This window comes from Pinus tabuliformis, chromosome 2_2 (assembly GCF_031772625.1).
Source record: "Pinus tabuliformis cultivar Carrire ecotype Pingquan chromosome 2_2, CPIR1, whole genome shotgun sequence".
Lineage (NCBI taxonomy): Eukaryota > Viridiplantae > Streptophyta > Pinopsida > Pinales > Pinaceae > Pinus > Pinus tabuliformis.
Genome location: NC_142300.1, coordinates 1,103,508,641 through 1,103,525,118, shown reverse-complemented (window position 1 = coordinate 1,103,525,118; position 16,478 = coordinate 1,103,508,641). Strand labels below are relative to the sequence as shown.

At 34.9% G+C, this 16,478-nt stretch overlaps 1 pseudogene; it reads left to right on the top strand.

Annotated features, from left to right (window-relative positions):
• Positions 1-2,155: 2,155 nt before the first annotated feature.
• Positions 2,156-4,932, top strand: LOC149197241 (L-ascorbate oxidase homolog; annotated as a pseudogene).
• Positions 4,933-16,478: the final 11,546 nt, after the last annotated feature.

Genomic DNA, 16,478 nt, shown 5'->3' with positions numbered 1-16,478 from the left:
TATATCTAAAAAAAAATCCCTTACCAATCTCTTTTAATCTTATTCCTTCATAATATTTGTTTGTAATTCTTAGTCTGTCATTGGCCTACATAGCGCAACTTTTAGGTTTTGACTTTTATATCAACAAGAGGAAACATGTCCTCTTATCTTTTAAAAAGGTTGACATTCCAGGTTAGATCTACCTTTCCCAATGACATATAAGCCTATATCACTAGGTCATAATATGTACTTCATGTTTTCACGAAACATAAAATGTTTGCTCCATAAAGAGAAAACTTAGCAAACAAATTTTATGCCACGTAAATCCTTGACAGTTCTTAAAATGGGTTGATAATGTCCTAAATTCCAAATCATTAGTATCATTATGGTATCTATCCCTAATAATAGCTTTCCATTTCTAATTACTACCCATTTTCCTTCATTTATGACTTCATTTGCTATTTGAATTTAATCTATCTTATGGATATAAGAAACATTTTTGAGAGATCATATTTTGTTTTAAGTATATTGAAAAATTATGTATTTGAATTAATGCAATGACCAATACCCTTCAAAGGAGAGTGTTTCTTCCCCATATAAAGTTCTACATCCAAAGGATATTTTTCCCAATATGATATTTGTTACCCAAAGGCAATACATTGTATCCTATGAAAATTGAGTAAAAAGTATACTTCCCATGTTTTTTATTGTATGATGATATGTATTTGTTATGTTTTTAAACTTATAAACTGAACAAAATTTGAAATATGTATATTTTAGAAAGATAGCTTAAGAACACATAAGAAAATACGCAATTATAAATCAATGAAAATGAAGGGGCATTTTACCTTAACACAATAAATTAAACCGACTCAACTAGCATATGATCCAAAAGATGTATTGGATATTTAGGTATTTCAACTATTTCATGTTGTCTCTAGAGAAACTTCTATGAGTTGGAAGAGAATGAGGAAGGAGATTATCATGCTATGGAAAAAGAATGAAAATGAAGTTGTCTAGACTAATTGCATAAGTTTAGTTATGGATAAACTACAACTAGCTTGCCTAAGCAAAAGTGAGGACCGATTGGACTCAATGCAACAACTAGTTCATCAACTTGTTACTAAAAATGTCCAAATGAGAGAATAGGTAGAGCAGTCATAACAACAGAATAAGAAACAAAATACATATGAGCTATCCTTTATACTTGAGTAGGAAATTTTCACGTTTAAAGAGGTAAATAATAAACTACGAAAACCAATGGATAGGCTAGATACTTTTAACATTCTCCTTGATTACTAGCTAACGAATTTGATAGCCGCCTGCAATGGATTTTAGATTCAAAAGGTACTTAATGAGGACTTGTTGGAGAAAAATAATTTCAGATTTGGTCCTTCGGAAGTATCATCCCTTTTTCTTAGATTCAATTTGGTTTCCTTCTACACCTGGTATTATTGGTTTGGTCAATGAGTATTCTATGTCATGTTTTGATAAGCTAAGTGTGCAATGTCTTCCAGGTTTATAATAAACAATCCTTAAATGTGGATATATGTAATTTTTTACTCATCACCTCAAATTTTCTCGTCAATTACCCACTTTAAATAGGTTATAATTATTGCATTAATGCATTCATTATAGCTACTAGCCCCATAGGTGCACCCATCATTGTAATGAGCACACACAACTAAGCACAAGAGTTGAGCCAAAATTTTAATTCTCATCTCAGGCTTGTAGATCAATACAACCACAAACACAATCACAGGTACATTTTTTATAATAAAAAAACTACAGGCCAGAGGTAGAATGGAGTAAAGAGTTTCCCAAGAATTTGTGCATTTGGTGTGTAATTTTAAGGCTTGGCTTGTGTTGGGTTGTTTACAAAAAAGTTGGAGTAAGGTATTGATTGCTTCTACTATCTCAGTCCAAGTTTATGGAATGTGGACTATTGATCCATTCAGTTTAATTAGAATTTATTTTGTTATAACTATCATGCATTGCAAGATCTATGCTGTTTTTATCTAATATATATGAGAATGCAACCAATTTTCTTAAGAAGCCAATTTCTTACCACGCAAAGTAAAAGAAACCATTGTTGAAGAAGCCCATCTTGCTAGAGACCAATAAACATATAAATAAAGACCTAGAAAAAGGGCCAAGGATCTTCAACAAGAATTCAATGGGTTCCTTGAGGTTGTTTTTCATCATGGCATTTTTTTGCTATTCTCTAGCTGAAGATCCCTATAGATATTTTACATGGAACATTCCATGGGGCACAATACGGCCTCTTAGTATTCCTTAGCAGGTACAGTTTTAAAAAATCGCAGGCATGTTTCAATGCCAATAGTTGTAGCTCACATATGGTTTGCCAGGATTTTTCTGAGACACATTCTGTTATTGTTGTAGGGGATTTTAATAAATGGACAATTTCTTGGACCCCATATTCACAGTGTCACCTATTAGAAAATTATATATTACAGAGCAATGGAACACATAAAATATATTGCAGAAATATAAACACAGAAAATACATAAAACAAAAGAGACATAGATATACGTGGTTCACCTAATTTGGGCTACGTCCACGAAGAAACAGGAAGTCCTTCCTTTTATATTATCCAACAAAATGAAGAGATACAACCTACCGTAGATCCATTGTAATTCACTCTTCACTCTCACACAATCTCCTCTCCCTTTATCACTCAAAATATAGATGTACATAGACGCAATACAATTCCCTCATATACAACGAGGGGTTTCCTTATAAGGAAAAAAAACCCTAAATTAAACATAACTTCTACTGTCAGAGCACCACGTAATGAACAACCCAGGTTGACTACGAAATTACAACATTTTATAAGGAAATTTTACATCTATTTTTAGCTTCGGGGGCGTTTCCCTCGATCCCCCACCAAGAGGAGGCTCCAAATAATCGTCGTCGCCCCCTTTGGAACCCCCTGGTGGCATACATACACAGATGGTGTTTCCACCCCATCACGAACTGGGGTCCAATGCGGTGATACCATTGAATATAGAAGATAATTAGTCTCCACACCCAACATCACCAATGATAATATCTTTCTGAATGTCTTTAACAACCTCGATTAAGATTTCTTATCAACTTGGTAAATTCTTTGGGTTCTATCTTTGTGGATTGGCCGACTGAGATTCATGGATTTCTTTTTTGATCTGCTATATTGCATTGAGGTCTTTAAACAAGTTTTGGTACAGGAGTGGCATCCAGCAAACAGAGAAATTCGTACCAAGATGGAGTACCTCGCACAAACTGCCCCATACTAGGGGAAAAAATTATGTACAAGTTCCAGCTGAAGGACCATATGGGTAGCTACTATTACTTTCCATCATTGTATTTGCATAAAGCTACAGGGGGATTTGGAGGACTAAATGTAGCTAGTAGGGCCCTGATCCTTGTTCCATTCCCTCCGCCTGATGGTGATATCACTCTTCTTATAGGTGACTAGTACAAAACCAATGCTTTAGTAAGTTATTAATCCATCCCTGAAACATGTATATCTCTTGAAATTAAAGAGACTGGGTATGTTCAACTTCAGCCTATCCACTGGAATGTTCTCTTGCAATGCATCAATTTGACCATATTCTATCTTTGGGAAGATCCTTAGAAGAACACTTCACGTGTTCAGATCTATTAGTAATCCTGATGCTATTCATATTCATGGTCATGCACTGCCAAATGAAATAGCAATTACAATGGAACAAGGTACTTATTGCTAATCTCTATCATAAGGCAGTTTGGTAGATTTAGTACATGTGTTTCTAGCCTTTCAACAATTCACAAGATCCAGTTTATTTTGATTTTATCTGATGGATGTTGAATCCATTGCTTCTTCTCTTGAGATGTATCTAAAATGACCCATCTGTTAATCTGCAGGGAAAACATACCGCCTCTAAATTTCAAATGTGGGATTGTCATCATCTTTGAACTTCAGGATTCAGGGTCACAAATTGAAGCTTGTGGAGGTAGAAGGATCTCACACTGTTCAAAATGTATATGATTCTCTTGACATTCATGCTGGCGATTCCTACTCTATTCTAGTCACCGTGGATCAGCCACCTCAAGAATATTACATTATTGCATCAACTTGTTTCAAAAGTCCTGTTATTTTTAATACTAGCATTTTCCACTACAACAATTCCCAGAAGCAGGTTTCTGGACCAATTCCAGGGGTTCCAACAACCGATATTGATTGGTCTGTGAACCAGGCCAGAACCATCAAGTTTGGTTCTTGCCCTGATTACTTTGGTTTTAGCATAATGCATGTGTGAGATAATCTTATAGATTTTACAAATAGATAGATAGATGAATGTATATCTGTATGATTGATAATGTTTTATGATTACCAGAAAATATAGATAAAATATCATCATAGAAATTGGGGATAGCTATTAAAAATAAATTTCAAAGAATGGTTAATGGTTTTTTGGTTTGAGTAGTTGGGATTGTGGCTTGCCATCTCATCTATCCAGGTTCAAGTCTCCCGAAGCATGTTCCAAACTGTATTGTTCAGGTTAGGTTCAAGAAGAAGAAAGCCCCAAATAATCTCAGCTAAACAAAGTTGAATTTTAAAATATCTAGGAGTTTACACCTATCCTATATAATCAAGTTCTCAAAATTTGAATGGCCAATGTTGTATAGATGGAACTTGACAGCTAGTGCAGCTCGTCCAAATCCACAAGGATCTTTCCACTATGAGAAAATAAAAATTACTCAAACAATAATCCTCTCAAACCAAGCACCCACCATTGATGGAAAACAATGTTATGTAGTGAATGGTGTTTCCTACATGCATTCCAAAACACCATTGCAGCTTGCAGATTACTACAACATAAGCGAAGTGTTTTTCACTGGTTCGTTACTGATAGTCCCAACATTACATTATCTACTCACAAGGCAATGGTTGTGCTAAATATGGAATAAAATGCTTTTGTTGAGAATCCAAGAAGAAAATAAGAAGGGTCGTGACCAAATTCCGGTGGAAATCGCTACCATTAGAGGGTAATTTGGAAGTATTGAGGAGCTTATGTGTTGAGGAGCTGCATACAAGACTACAAAGTGTAGTCAAGGTTTGAGAAGGAGAACAAGTAGGAAAATTTGAGGATTTTCCCGCTATAAATAGGGCTAAGCTTTTACAAATCCTAGTCAAGCCCTTAATACCTAAATCCTACAAATTGGGTATGGAAGTGGCAACATCCTTCAACAGAGTACATTTATTCACAAACCCTACAAACCCTAGATTTGAAATACATTCCTATGTTTGGTCAGGGTTCCCTAACTAGGTTTTTAAGGGATTTGGAGGCCAACTAGATATCTTGGTCTTGCAATTGATCCATACATTTAGAAAAATTTAAGTGTTTGACGTGTTTGAAGAGCGAAAACGAGAGAAAGAAGGAGTGCACAAGACCTGAGCTTTTGGTATTTTTGCATGAACACTTCGTTCTAGACTCTACACCCCATGGATGCTAAGAGTAAATCCCACGGCCCTGCTAGTAGTGTCATGGTGAGGAGGGGCAACAGTTATTGTGGCTCCTAGCAATCTCCACACTGCTCTCCATTTTTTCCCTTTGGTTATGGGATCCTCTCTGTTGAATCAATAGTTATTGTGGCTCCTAGCAATCTCCACACTTCTCTCCATTTTTTCCCTTTCGTTATGGGCTCCTTCCAGAATCTAGATTTATGGGTATGGAAGTGGCAACATCCTTCAAGGGAGTACATTTATTCACAAACCCTACACACCCTATATTTGAAATACATTCCTATATTTGGTCAGGTTTCCCTCACTAGGTTTTTAAGGGATTTGGAGGCCAACGGGATATCTTGGACATGCAATTGATCAACACATTTAGAAAAATCTAAGTTTTTGACATGTTTGAAGAGCGAAAACGAGAGAAAGAAGGAGTGAACAAGACTTGAGCTTTTGTTATTTTTTCATGAATACTTTGTTCCAGAATTTGCACCCCATGAATGCTAAGAGTAAATCCCACAGCACCATTAGCAATGTCATGTGAAGGAGGAGCAATGGTTATTGTGGCTCCTGGCAATCTCCACATTCCTCTCCATTTTTTCCCTTTGGTTATGGGCTCCTCTCTACCGAATCAATAGTTACTGTGGCTCCTAGCAATCTCCACACTGCTCTCCATTTTTTCCCTTTGGTTATGGGCTCCTTCCAGACTCTACACCCCATGGATGCTGAGAGTAAATCCTGCAACCCTGCTAGCAGTGTCGTGGTGAGGAGGGGCAATAGTTACTATGGCTCCTGGCAATATCCACACTGCTCTAAATTTTTTCTATTTGGTTATGGGCTCCTCTCTGTTGAATCAATAGTTATTGTGGCTCCTATCAATCTCCACACCACTCTACATATTTTCCCTTTGGTTATGTTTCCTCTTTGCTTGAATGAATTGAGCGAGTATCGAGAATAGGAAATTCAATGGGGTATGGGAAACTTGTGTATAGTGCAACTATAGGAGAATACATTTAGACAATTTAAAGAGTTGGAAACAAAAAAAACCTTTGTTCATGCAAAATATATAAAGGGGTTAGAGCATGCCAAATATATCAAGGGTGTTAGAGTTATAATTGGTTCCCATTTAGAAGAATTGGATTTTTTTGGATTTCATTTTTTATATCCATTACTATTATGGAAAAGTTTAATGCTTATTTAATATTAAGATAATACACACAAATTATTGAACAATTATAGGAAAATACATATAGGCGACTTAAAAAAGAGTTTCAAAAAAAAAAAATTTGGTTGTACAGAATATATAAAGGGTGTTAAAATTACAACTGGTTCTCATTTAGAAGAATTAGATTTTTTCCTGTTGCATATTTTACTTACTATTATTGCAAAGGTTAATGGATATTTAATATTAAGATTTATATGTAAGGAGTGAAAATATTGTTAGGAGGATGTATTATGTTTAGGGTGACATAAGATCTGTAAGCACCAATAAAATAAATATATGCAATATCACATAGTAGTGTGAGAGATCATGTTGGGATGAAGATACTTTTGACAAAGGGTGTTGTGCTTATTTTTTGGGATCATCTTCATTAATAGTTCCTCTAGGGGATCTTATTAATATCTTCACCTATGGAATGGTATGTTTATATTTTTAGCACAAGACAAACTAGATAAAGTGATGAGTGACATTGATTTTCATCATCTATAATTCATTAATATATCAAAAAAAAGGCCCTTTGCATCTTCACCCACTTCTCTAATGATTTTTCATAGAAAAACATAAAATATTAACAATTAATTGTCATAATATATCTAAAGGATATAATATGCAAGCCATTTTAAAAGACCTAACTATATGGAAGAGCCCATTTACCTTTAGGCCTAAGATATTTATTGAAGAAAATGTTGATATGGAGGGCCATGACAATGGACTACTTCCATTTGGTACAAGATATAATATCTATACTAGTGCAAAATTGGGTGTTAATTTAATTTAGTCTATGTTGGGATACATGCTTCACCATATCATAGGAGAAACTCCTAAGAAAATTAGGGTATAAGGTAGAGATCTCACACAAAGTCCAAGGTTTGTTAATTTCATGGTCTCTTGTTTGGATGCCATTTCCATTCCTCAATTTCATACTTATATTAATAAATGACAACCACTAAACTAATGTGATAATGTATTTGGAATTTCCTTTTTAAAAAAATAACTTATTGTTTGCCCCTTTTCCGTAGTGAAAGTAGATTTCTTTCTCCCGACTTAACCAAAAAAAAATGTATAATTTCAATGAAAATATGATAATAACCAACCTCAATTTAATTTTTTCTCTTTATATGGTGTCACTTGTGTAATTTGAATTGATATATTAAATTTATTGAAGTGCCTTTACAAATCCTAATAGGTAAAACTAGTGGACTACAATTCCAATATAAACAAATATCATTCCACTTTGGAGATTTTTATATTTAGAAGTCATTAATAAATGTTAGTGCTTGATATGTTTCTCTAAAAAAGGAACCTATTGGACTAAATGGAAAAACAAAATGCATTGAGGTATAAATACAAGGTATGTGTATGATATCTACATACCCATAACTCACATGGATATGCTAGTATTCTATGGTCTATTATGCTAGATGATTGATTAATGATTAAGCTTATGATTAGCGTTAACATTGATTAAGCTTGACTATGATTTTAAGTATAACCTTATGAATAATTTAATATTAAATTAATTTTGGCCCTCTCATGACTCTTTGACTTTGATTAAATAACTAAAATTGTTTAATTATTTATCATGTATTAATTCTTATTATTTGGTGGGGGCGGGAGAGAATGTCAGTTATGGGACTTAAAGAATGGGTAGGTGAACCATTAATGGGGAATAAATATTTTGGGGAAGGAGAGGGAATAAGTCTTAGAAGGAGAGGATGGTGAGAAGGAACTCTGGTCATTTTGTCATATTTGGGTTTGTTGAAGTTTTGGGGAGAGAGGAGAGGAATAAAGTTGAAAGAGTTTGGATACTAAGGGTTCTCTAAGGAGGCTAAGAGAGGTGATAGGAACTTGATGATTTGAGCACATGGTTTGAAAACATTATGGGTGGAAATTAGGGCTTGGGCACAGAGGGTTAGGGAATTTGTGGAGGTTCCATAGGGCTAGGATGTCGGAAAGGTTTTTCCCAGTTGGTTGGGTCACAAATTCAGTCAGGTGGGCTTGAAGGTCATGGGAAGGAAAGCAACATCATGGACCTCACTAATTTCAATCTTGTTTCTTTGTGTACTTTTTTCATTGAACCAAACATATTATGCAACAAGTGTTATCTAAAACTATGTTATAGCAAGTGTTGTCTGAAAAATTACAAGTACTAAACTTAAATTACAAGTACTAGAATTGAATTGATCAAGTTTTTCACATGTTATAACTAAATTGCATTGTCTCTAAAGGTCTAAGGTCATGTTATACGAGACCAAACCTATGACATTTATGGTGCTATGGTTTTGATTATTGTTTTCCCAATGTAGTGAAGGCCTCTTCAAATAATACAACCATCGTATTCACTCTATGTTGATATAGTTTGAGCCCAAGAAATGGATTCACACATATTACTTAATTCAATGTGATTAAATTCAGGAAGAATGGAATGGAATTTACAATGAGGGGTGTAAAGAAGGGAGCTATTTTTTTTATTACACAAAATATAGACGACAGAGGTGAAATTGTATTTACAACTACAAATTTTCTGCACATTGACATTAGAACTGCTAGAACAATTCAATGAAAACATTTTCTTTAACATCCAATGGTATAAGTTCGAGTTGTAGTTGTTTCATTTGCATGCATGGTTGTGAAGGATGGAATAAAGTCACAGGTCAAGAGGATTGGTTGAAATTTTATTTAAAGATGTAGTAAAGAATCATCCTAATATAGAACTTAGTAGATAACTAGAATGGGGTTACCAGCGAGATGGATTCCCTTCCATCTATGAAGCATATATCTTGGAACTATGATTCAAAGAATTTCTAAAATATTCCATTTTGAGTAGCATCTATCAAACAAATATATGGCTCAAAATTTGCATCTTCTTGTGGCCCTCAGTTAAATGGAAAACCTTAACTTGGAATAACATTTAGAAATGAAATCATAGGGACATCTCTTGCTATTATTTGTGCCTTCATGAAGCTGAAATGTGGAGCACTTCTGCAAGATTTCTCCCTATTGCAATCATCTATTGAGAAATCTACAAGCTAGCATGAAGAGATAAAATCGTGATATATCTAGTCTCCCTTGCATTGTTAACAATTGGAGGGCTCATCCTTTTAACAATCCTAACTTGAGCCTCATTTGAAATACCCTTCTAAGTGTCCTCTTGTGGATATTTGGAAAGAGAGGAATTATCACATATTCAAGAATCTCTCCCTCCTTCACAACTTTCATTGGATCATAGTTCAAAATAATGTAAAGGAATCAATTATCATGCAGACCTCAATACAAAAAGACTAGCACGTCTTATGTGAGGAGGTCTTGCTACTTCATAGTTAGTTATCTATTCTAGGAATTAATATTCCCCCCTTCTCTTCTCTTCTACAATTTCCATTCCCTCCTCTTAGATCCCTCCTCCCCTTAATTTTCTAAAGCTCATTTTTTTATGGCACTTGAAAAGGTAACCCAAGCAAGGTGGGATATGGGTGTATCTTCATGGATAATTTGGGATCCCATATCTACATTTATATATGTTTTGTGGGATATAATAGTAATAATGTAGTAAAATTGAAAGCCTTGCAAGATGTACTACTGATTTCCTAGACTCAAGGCTAGACCAAACTTATGGGGTGGGAGATTCTCAACTTGTTATAAACATAATCAAATGAATCCTAGAATGCACCTAAACTAGAATAATGTCTTGTATTTTGATACATGAAATCCTACTCATATGAGTATAATTTCTCCTTCCTTCCATTTTGATGATCATCCCAACCCACATAAGAAGAACTGGAAATAAAATTACAGATAAATTAGATAATCATGTAAGTGTATCATCATATTTGAAAATCTTATCCTCATGGAAGCCCTTTGAAGACTCTCCCCTCAAATAATAATGTTGGACTATATCTAAAAAATAAAAATTTCCCTTACCAATCTCTTTTTATCTTATTCCTTCATAATATTTGTTTGTAATTCTTTGTTTTTCATTGGCATACGTAGCCCAATTTTTCGGTTTGGTTTTTATATCAACAAGACGAAACCTATCCTCTTATCTTTTAAAAAGGTTGACATTCCAGGTTAGATCTACCTTTCCCAATGACATATAAGCCTATATCACTAGGTCATAATATGTAGTTCATGTTTTCACGAAGCATAAAATGTTTGCTCCAAAAAGAGAAAACTTAGCAAACAATTTCTATGCCACGTAAATCCATGACGACTCTAAAAATGGGTTGATAATGTCCTAAATTCCAAATCATTAGTATCATTATGGTCTCTATCCATAATAATAGCTTTCCATTTATAATTACTACCCATTTTCCTTCATTTATGACTTCATTTGCTATTTGAACTTAATCTATGTCTTATGGATATAAGAAACATTTTTGAAAGATCGTATTTATTTTAAGTATATTGAAAATTATGTATTTGAAATAATGCAATGACCAACACCCTTCAAAGGAGAGTTTTTCTTACCCATATAAAGTGCTACATCCAAGGATATTTTTCCCAATATGATATTTGTTACACAAAGGCAATACATTGTATCCTATGCAAATTGAGTAAAAAGTATACTTCCCATGTTTTTTTATTGTATGATGATATGTATTTGTTATGTTTTTAAACTTATAAATTGAACAAAATTTGAAATATGTATATTTTAAAAAGATAACATAAGAACACATAAGAAAATACACAATTATAAATCAATGAAAATGAAGGGGCATTTTACCTCAACACAATAACTTAAACCGACTCAACTAGCATATGATCCAAAAGATGTATTGGATATTTAGGTATTTCAACTATTTCATGTTGTCTCTAGAGAAACTTCTATGAGGTGGAAGAGAATGAGGAAGGATATTATCATGCTATGAAAAAAGAAAGAAAAGGAAGTTGTCTAGACTAATTTCATAAGTTTAGTTATGGATAAACTACAACTAGCTTGCCTAAGCCAAAGTGAGGACCGATTGGACTCAATGCAACAACTAGTTCATCAACTTGTTACTGAAAATGTCCAAATGAGAGAATAGGTAGAGTAGTCATAAAAATAGAATAAGAAACAAAAGACATATGAGTTATCCTTTATACTTGAGTAGGAAATTGTCACGTTTATGTTGGCATTATGACACAGGTTTGGCACTATGACACAGGTGTTGTCCTTGATGGCAAGTCACTCAGATGACAGATCTCAGTTCAGGCTCTCAGAATGAAGGAAAAAGATATATACACAGTTTCCCCTTAACCAAGCCGCGTATACACGCGGGATCATCGATCAAAAAGTGTGTATGCGTATGCACGCACTTTCATGCACGTAAAAGCGTGTACATGTGGGAAAACTTATTTTTTAGTCCATGGTATTTGGTCCTTGGTATTTGGACATATGATTTTGGACCTTGGTATCGTGTCCGAAGTGTTGAACCCAAGTATTGGGTCCCTAGTATTGGTTCTAAATGGTTTTGGACCATGGTATTGAGTAAGGCCTAAGACTATAAAAGGGAAGGAGATCATTAGGAAAAAGTAATTCTAAAGCATTGAATATCTTATGAAGAGCAAGATCTAGAATTGGGTTACGGTGCATTGTTGGATCTGAACCAAGGAGGAACCTGAGCACTAAAATATGGATAAGTTCTATTGAGGGGTCAAGATCTTAAGGCTTGAACAGTAGTATCTTTGTGTGATTTTGATCTGTTATATTTGACGCATAATTAGATCTATAAATCTGATAATCTGGGTATAACTGATGTCTGAATAAGTGAAAAGAGTAAATTATCTTTTATAGATCTGTATGCAGGTTCAGCACATCAGAGGCACGTATACACGCCGGTTGAGTAGGTGAAGACAGCGTATACACTGGTTGGCCTCAATACAGCAGCGTATGTATGTAGGTTTCTACATTTTGAAGTAGCGTACGTCTCATAAAATATGTTTTAGCTGCTGTTGTTTATTACTGCAGTGTTCTGGGTTTAGGATTGGTTTCTGGTTACTGTTACTGTTTTCTGGGTACAACATTTTGCAAAGTGATTGGTTGATTTAGTATTGGTTTGTATAAAGAAGATTGGTTGATGTAAATATACTTGTTGTTTGACTAATGGATCCAGTCTGAAAATTTATGAAACGTGGTCCCTGGAAGAAAAGAGAAGATTGTAGCCTTCTGTAGGTCAGCACCTACGTACTAGTACATTAGCTAGTACAAGAGCTAAGGGGGTTGTATCTCCCTTCCAGGAGAAGCTGGAGAACGAGGGAAGGTTGTAGCCTTCTGCAGGTAGAAGCCTGCATACTGGTATAAGACTGCACCAGTACAAAAATATTGTAAAAAGAAGTTTCTTATTAAAAGAAGATAGAGACGAATTGCAACAGGTGGTTTTCACCCACATTGGGTTTCCACCTTATATCATGGTGTTCATGTGTGCTTCTTATGTGTGATGATCTATTCTATTTACTGTTCATATGATTAATAATGTTCTAATGCACTCATTGAAGATGAACTAACTGAATCATAAGTTTATTATATATACTCTAGTTGCATTAATCACAGTTGTGTATACACACGGGTATCATTAACTGAAGTAGCGTATATGAATCTGATAAAGGAAATGAAAATATTATTGATTTGCTAATACTGATTCACCCCCACTCTCAGTATTATTTCCAACAATTGGTATCAGAGCAGGTCCTTCAGAAGAAGCTTGATCGCTTGGAGGAAGATCTATCATCATGAGAAACTACAAAAAAGAGGCATCTATCAGGGCACCAATTTTTGATGGGAGAAACTTCGTCTATTGGAAGGTAAGAATTATTTCCTATCTTCAATCTCTTGGTACAAAAGTTTGGTATATAGTGGAAGCAGGATACACATTTCCATCAGCAACTCCTACAGATACGACTGGTAAGAAGTAGTATGAAACAAATGTAAAGGCTATCAATACTCTATTAGCAAGTTTATCTCAATCAGAATTTGTCAAGGTTATGCAGCTCAAAACCACAAAAGAAATATGGGACAAGATTGTTCTGAGCTATGAAGGGGACGATCAGGTAAAACGTGCAAAACTACAAACTCTTAGAATTCAATATGAAAATCTTAGAATGCACAATGATGAAAGTGTCGCTAATTATTTCTTATGTATAGATGAGATTGTTAATCGTATGAAAAACTTGGGTGAAGAAATAAAAGAAGTTACCTTTGTTGAAAAGGTTCTAAGATCTTTGTCTTATAAGTTTGAATCAAAAGTTTCGGCCATAGAAGAAAAGGAGAATCTATAGAGCATTACCATGTCATAGCTGCACAGAATCCTAACTGCTTTCAAAATGAGAAAAGGGGGACCATCAGACAGGAGAGAAGCTGCATTCAAAGCTTCAGGAAAAGGAAATTACAATGAGTCAGGACATATGTCAAAAGAAGAGGAAGAATCAAACTTTGTCAAGAACCTTCAACGAGGTTCTGGAAGATTCAGAGGTAAGCTACCTTTCAAATGCTTTGCTTGTGGAAGAGTCGGTCATTATGCAGCCAAGTGTCCTCATAAAGATAAGCTTGACAAAGGTAAGGAACCAGTTAGATGGAACAGAAAACAGAATGTAAGTAAGAAGAGCTATTATACACATGAAGACAGTGATGGATTTTCAATTAGTGATGAAGATGAACAATGTAATGATTATAGACTTTTGATGGCATTTGAAGATGATGATTTCATGGATGCTATAGATGAAGAAGGTCTTTATGAAGAAATTTCTAAACTCAAAATTTGTTTAGAAGAAAAGAATATGATTATAGAAAATCACATTCCAACTTGCTGAAAGGGAAAAACACAATGAAAAGTTAGAATGTGAAATTGTGGGACTTAGAAAAGATATTGAGAAAACAAAAGCTCTTAATCTTAAATTTTCTAAAGGATCCGAAACTTTAGATGATATTATCAAAGTGCAGCGTTCTCCTATAATCAAGATAGGTCTTGGATATACTAAAGAAACATCTCAAGCACAGGAGCCTTCCACCTCCGAAAGTTATCTTGATGTAGCAAGGAGAAGTGAACAGGTTGACAATCAATAACAAAGGCATAATGCAAATCACTAGGTAAATCAAGGAAAATTTACTTCGAGGATGAACAAAGATCACCAAGTAAATCAGGGGAAATCTACTTCAAGATTGAACAGAAGCTACCATCAACCGCAGGTAAATCATTCTCAATTTTCGTTAAGAATGAATGCCAATGGAAACTGTAATCATTTGGTCAATAGGTTTGATAGTCGCAGGAATTTCTTCAATGGCCAATGTTTCTCTTGTCATAACTTTGGACACAAAGTTGCTCAATGTGTTGCCTACAAGACCATCATGACTAGAGAAGCACAAAAATAAAGGAGTATGACTTGGATCATGAAAAGGACCTACAATAACTTTTCTGCTCTTGAAAATTAAATAGAATGTTCTATTTGTAACAACTTCGGTCATGAAGATTCTGAATGCAGGAGTAGGTTTCGGCAAACAACTCAGAAGGAGCAAGATTCATCAAGTCCCAAAACATGGAGAAAGAAAGAACCGCAACCAGAAAGATTTGGTATAGCCTTATACGTAGAAGGGCAGGAAAATCAGTGGTACATCGATAGTGGATGCTTGAAACATATGACAAGTGATAAAGAAAAACTTCGGTCATATAGTGCCTTAGAAAAGGAAAGGAAGGTCTCATTTGGAAATGACACCCCTGCTCTCATAATAGGTAAAGGTTCTGTTTTTTTTAAAGAAAAGGTCAAAGCTGGAAATGTTATGTATGTTGATGGCTTAAAGCACAATCTATTGAGTGTCAGTCAAATGTGTGATCAAGGAAATGAGGTAATGTTTCGATCAAATGGATGTATTGTTCATGAGCTTGATACAGGTGAAACAGTGATCAAAAGCATAAGAACTCCAAATAATTTATACATACTCAAGGGAGGACAACAACAATGCTATCTAAGCAAGAATGATGAACACTGGCTATGGCATAGAAGATTGGGGCATCTAAGCTTCTCTCAGATAAGGAAAGCATGCAAATATCAGGCGGTTCATGATCTCCCTGACATCAGAATTCCAGACAATACAATATGCAAATCATGTCAGTTTGGTAAGCAAACCAGAACTAATTTCCCTGAGAAGGAAGGATCAGCTAGTAGGCCACTTGAACTTGTCCATACTGATGTATGTGGTCCATCTAGGAAAAGGTCAACTCGAGGAGAAGAATACTTCATATTGTTCATTGACAACTTTTCCAGGATGTGTTGGATAGGGCTTCTGAAGCATAAAGACGAAGCTTTCGAAAAATTCAAAGCATTCAAAGCCTTGGTTGAAAACGAATCATATCGCAAAATCAAATATCTCAGGTCTGATCAAGGAGGGTAATTTACCTCGGATGAATTTTTCAATTTTTGTGAAGAACATGGAATAAGAAGGGAATTCTCTTCTGCAAGGACTCCTCAGCAAAATGTAGTGGAAAGGATGAACAGAATGGTTCAACAAATGGCTCATGCTATGCTTGATGAGTTTGGAACTCCCGCAACCTTATGGGGTGAAGCTGCATTTGCTGTTGTTACTATTCTCAACAAGACAAATGTCCAGGTGAACATCACTTAGACTCCTCATGAACTTTGGTATGGTAAGACTCCTACGGTAAAAATACTTCAAATTTTTGGAAGCAAATGTTACATCAAAAGGACTGATGAAAACCTTGGCAAGTTTGAACCTAGATTAGAGGAAGGCATTCTCCTTGGTTACTCTCCCCACAATAAAGGATATAAATGTTACAATAAAAGACTTGGAAAAAT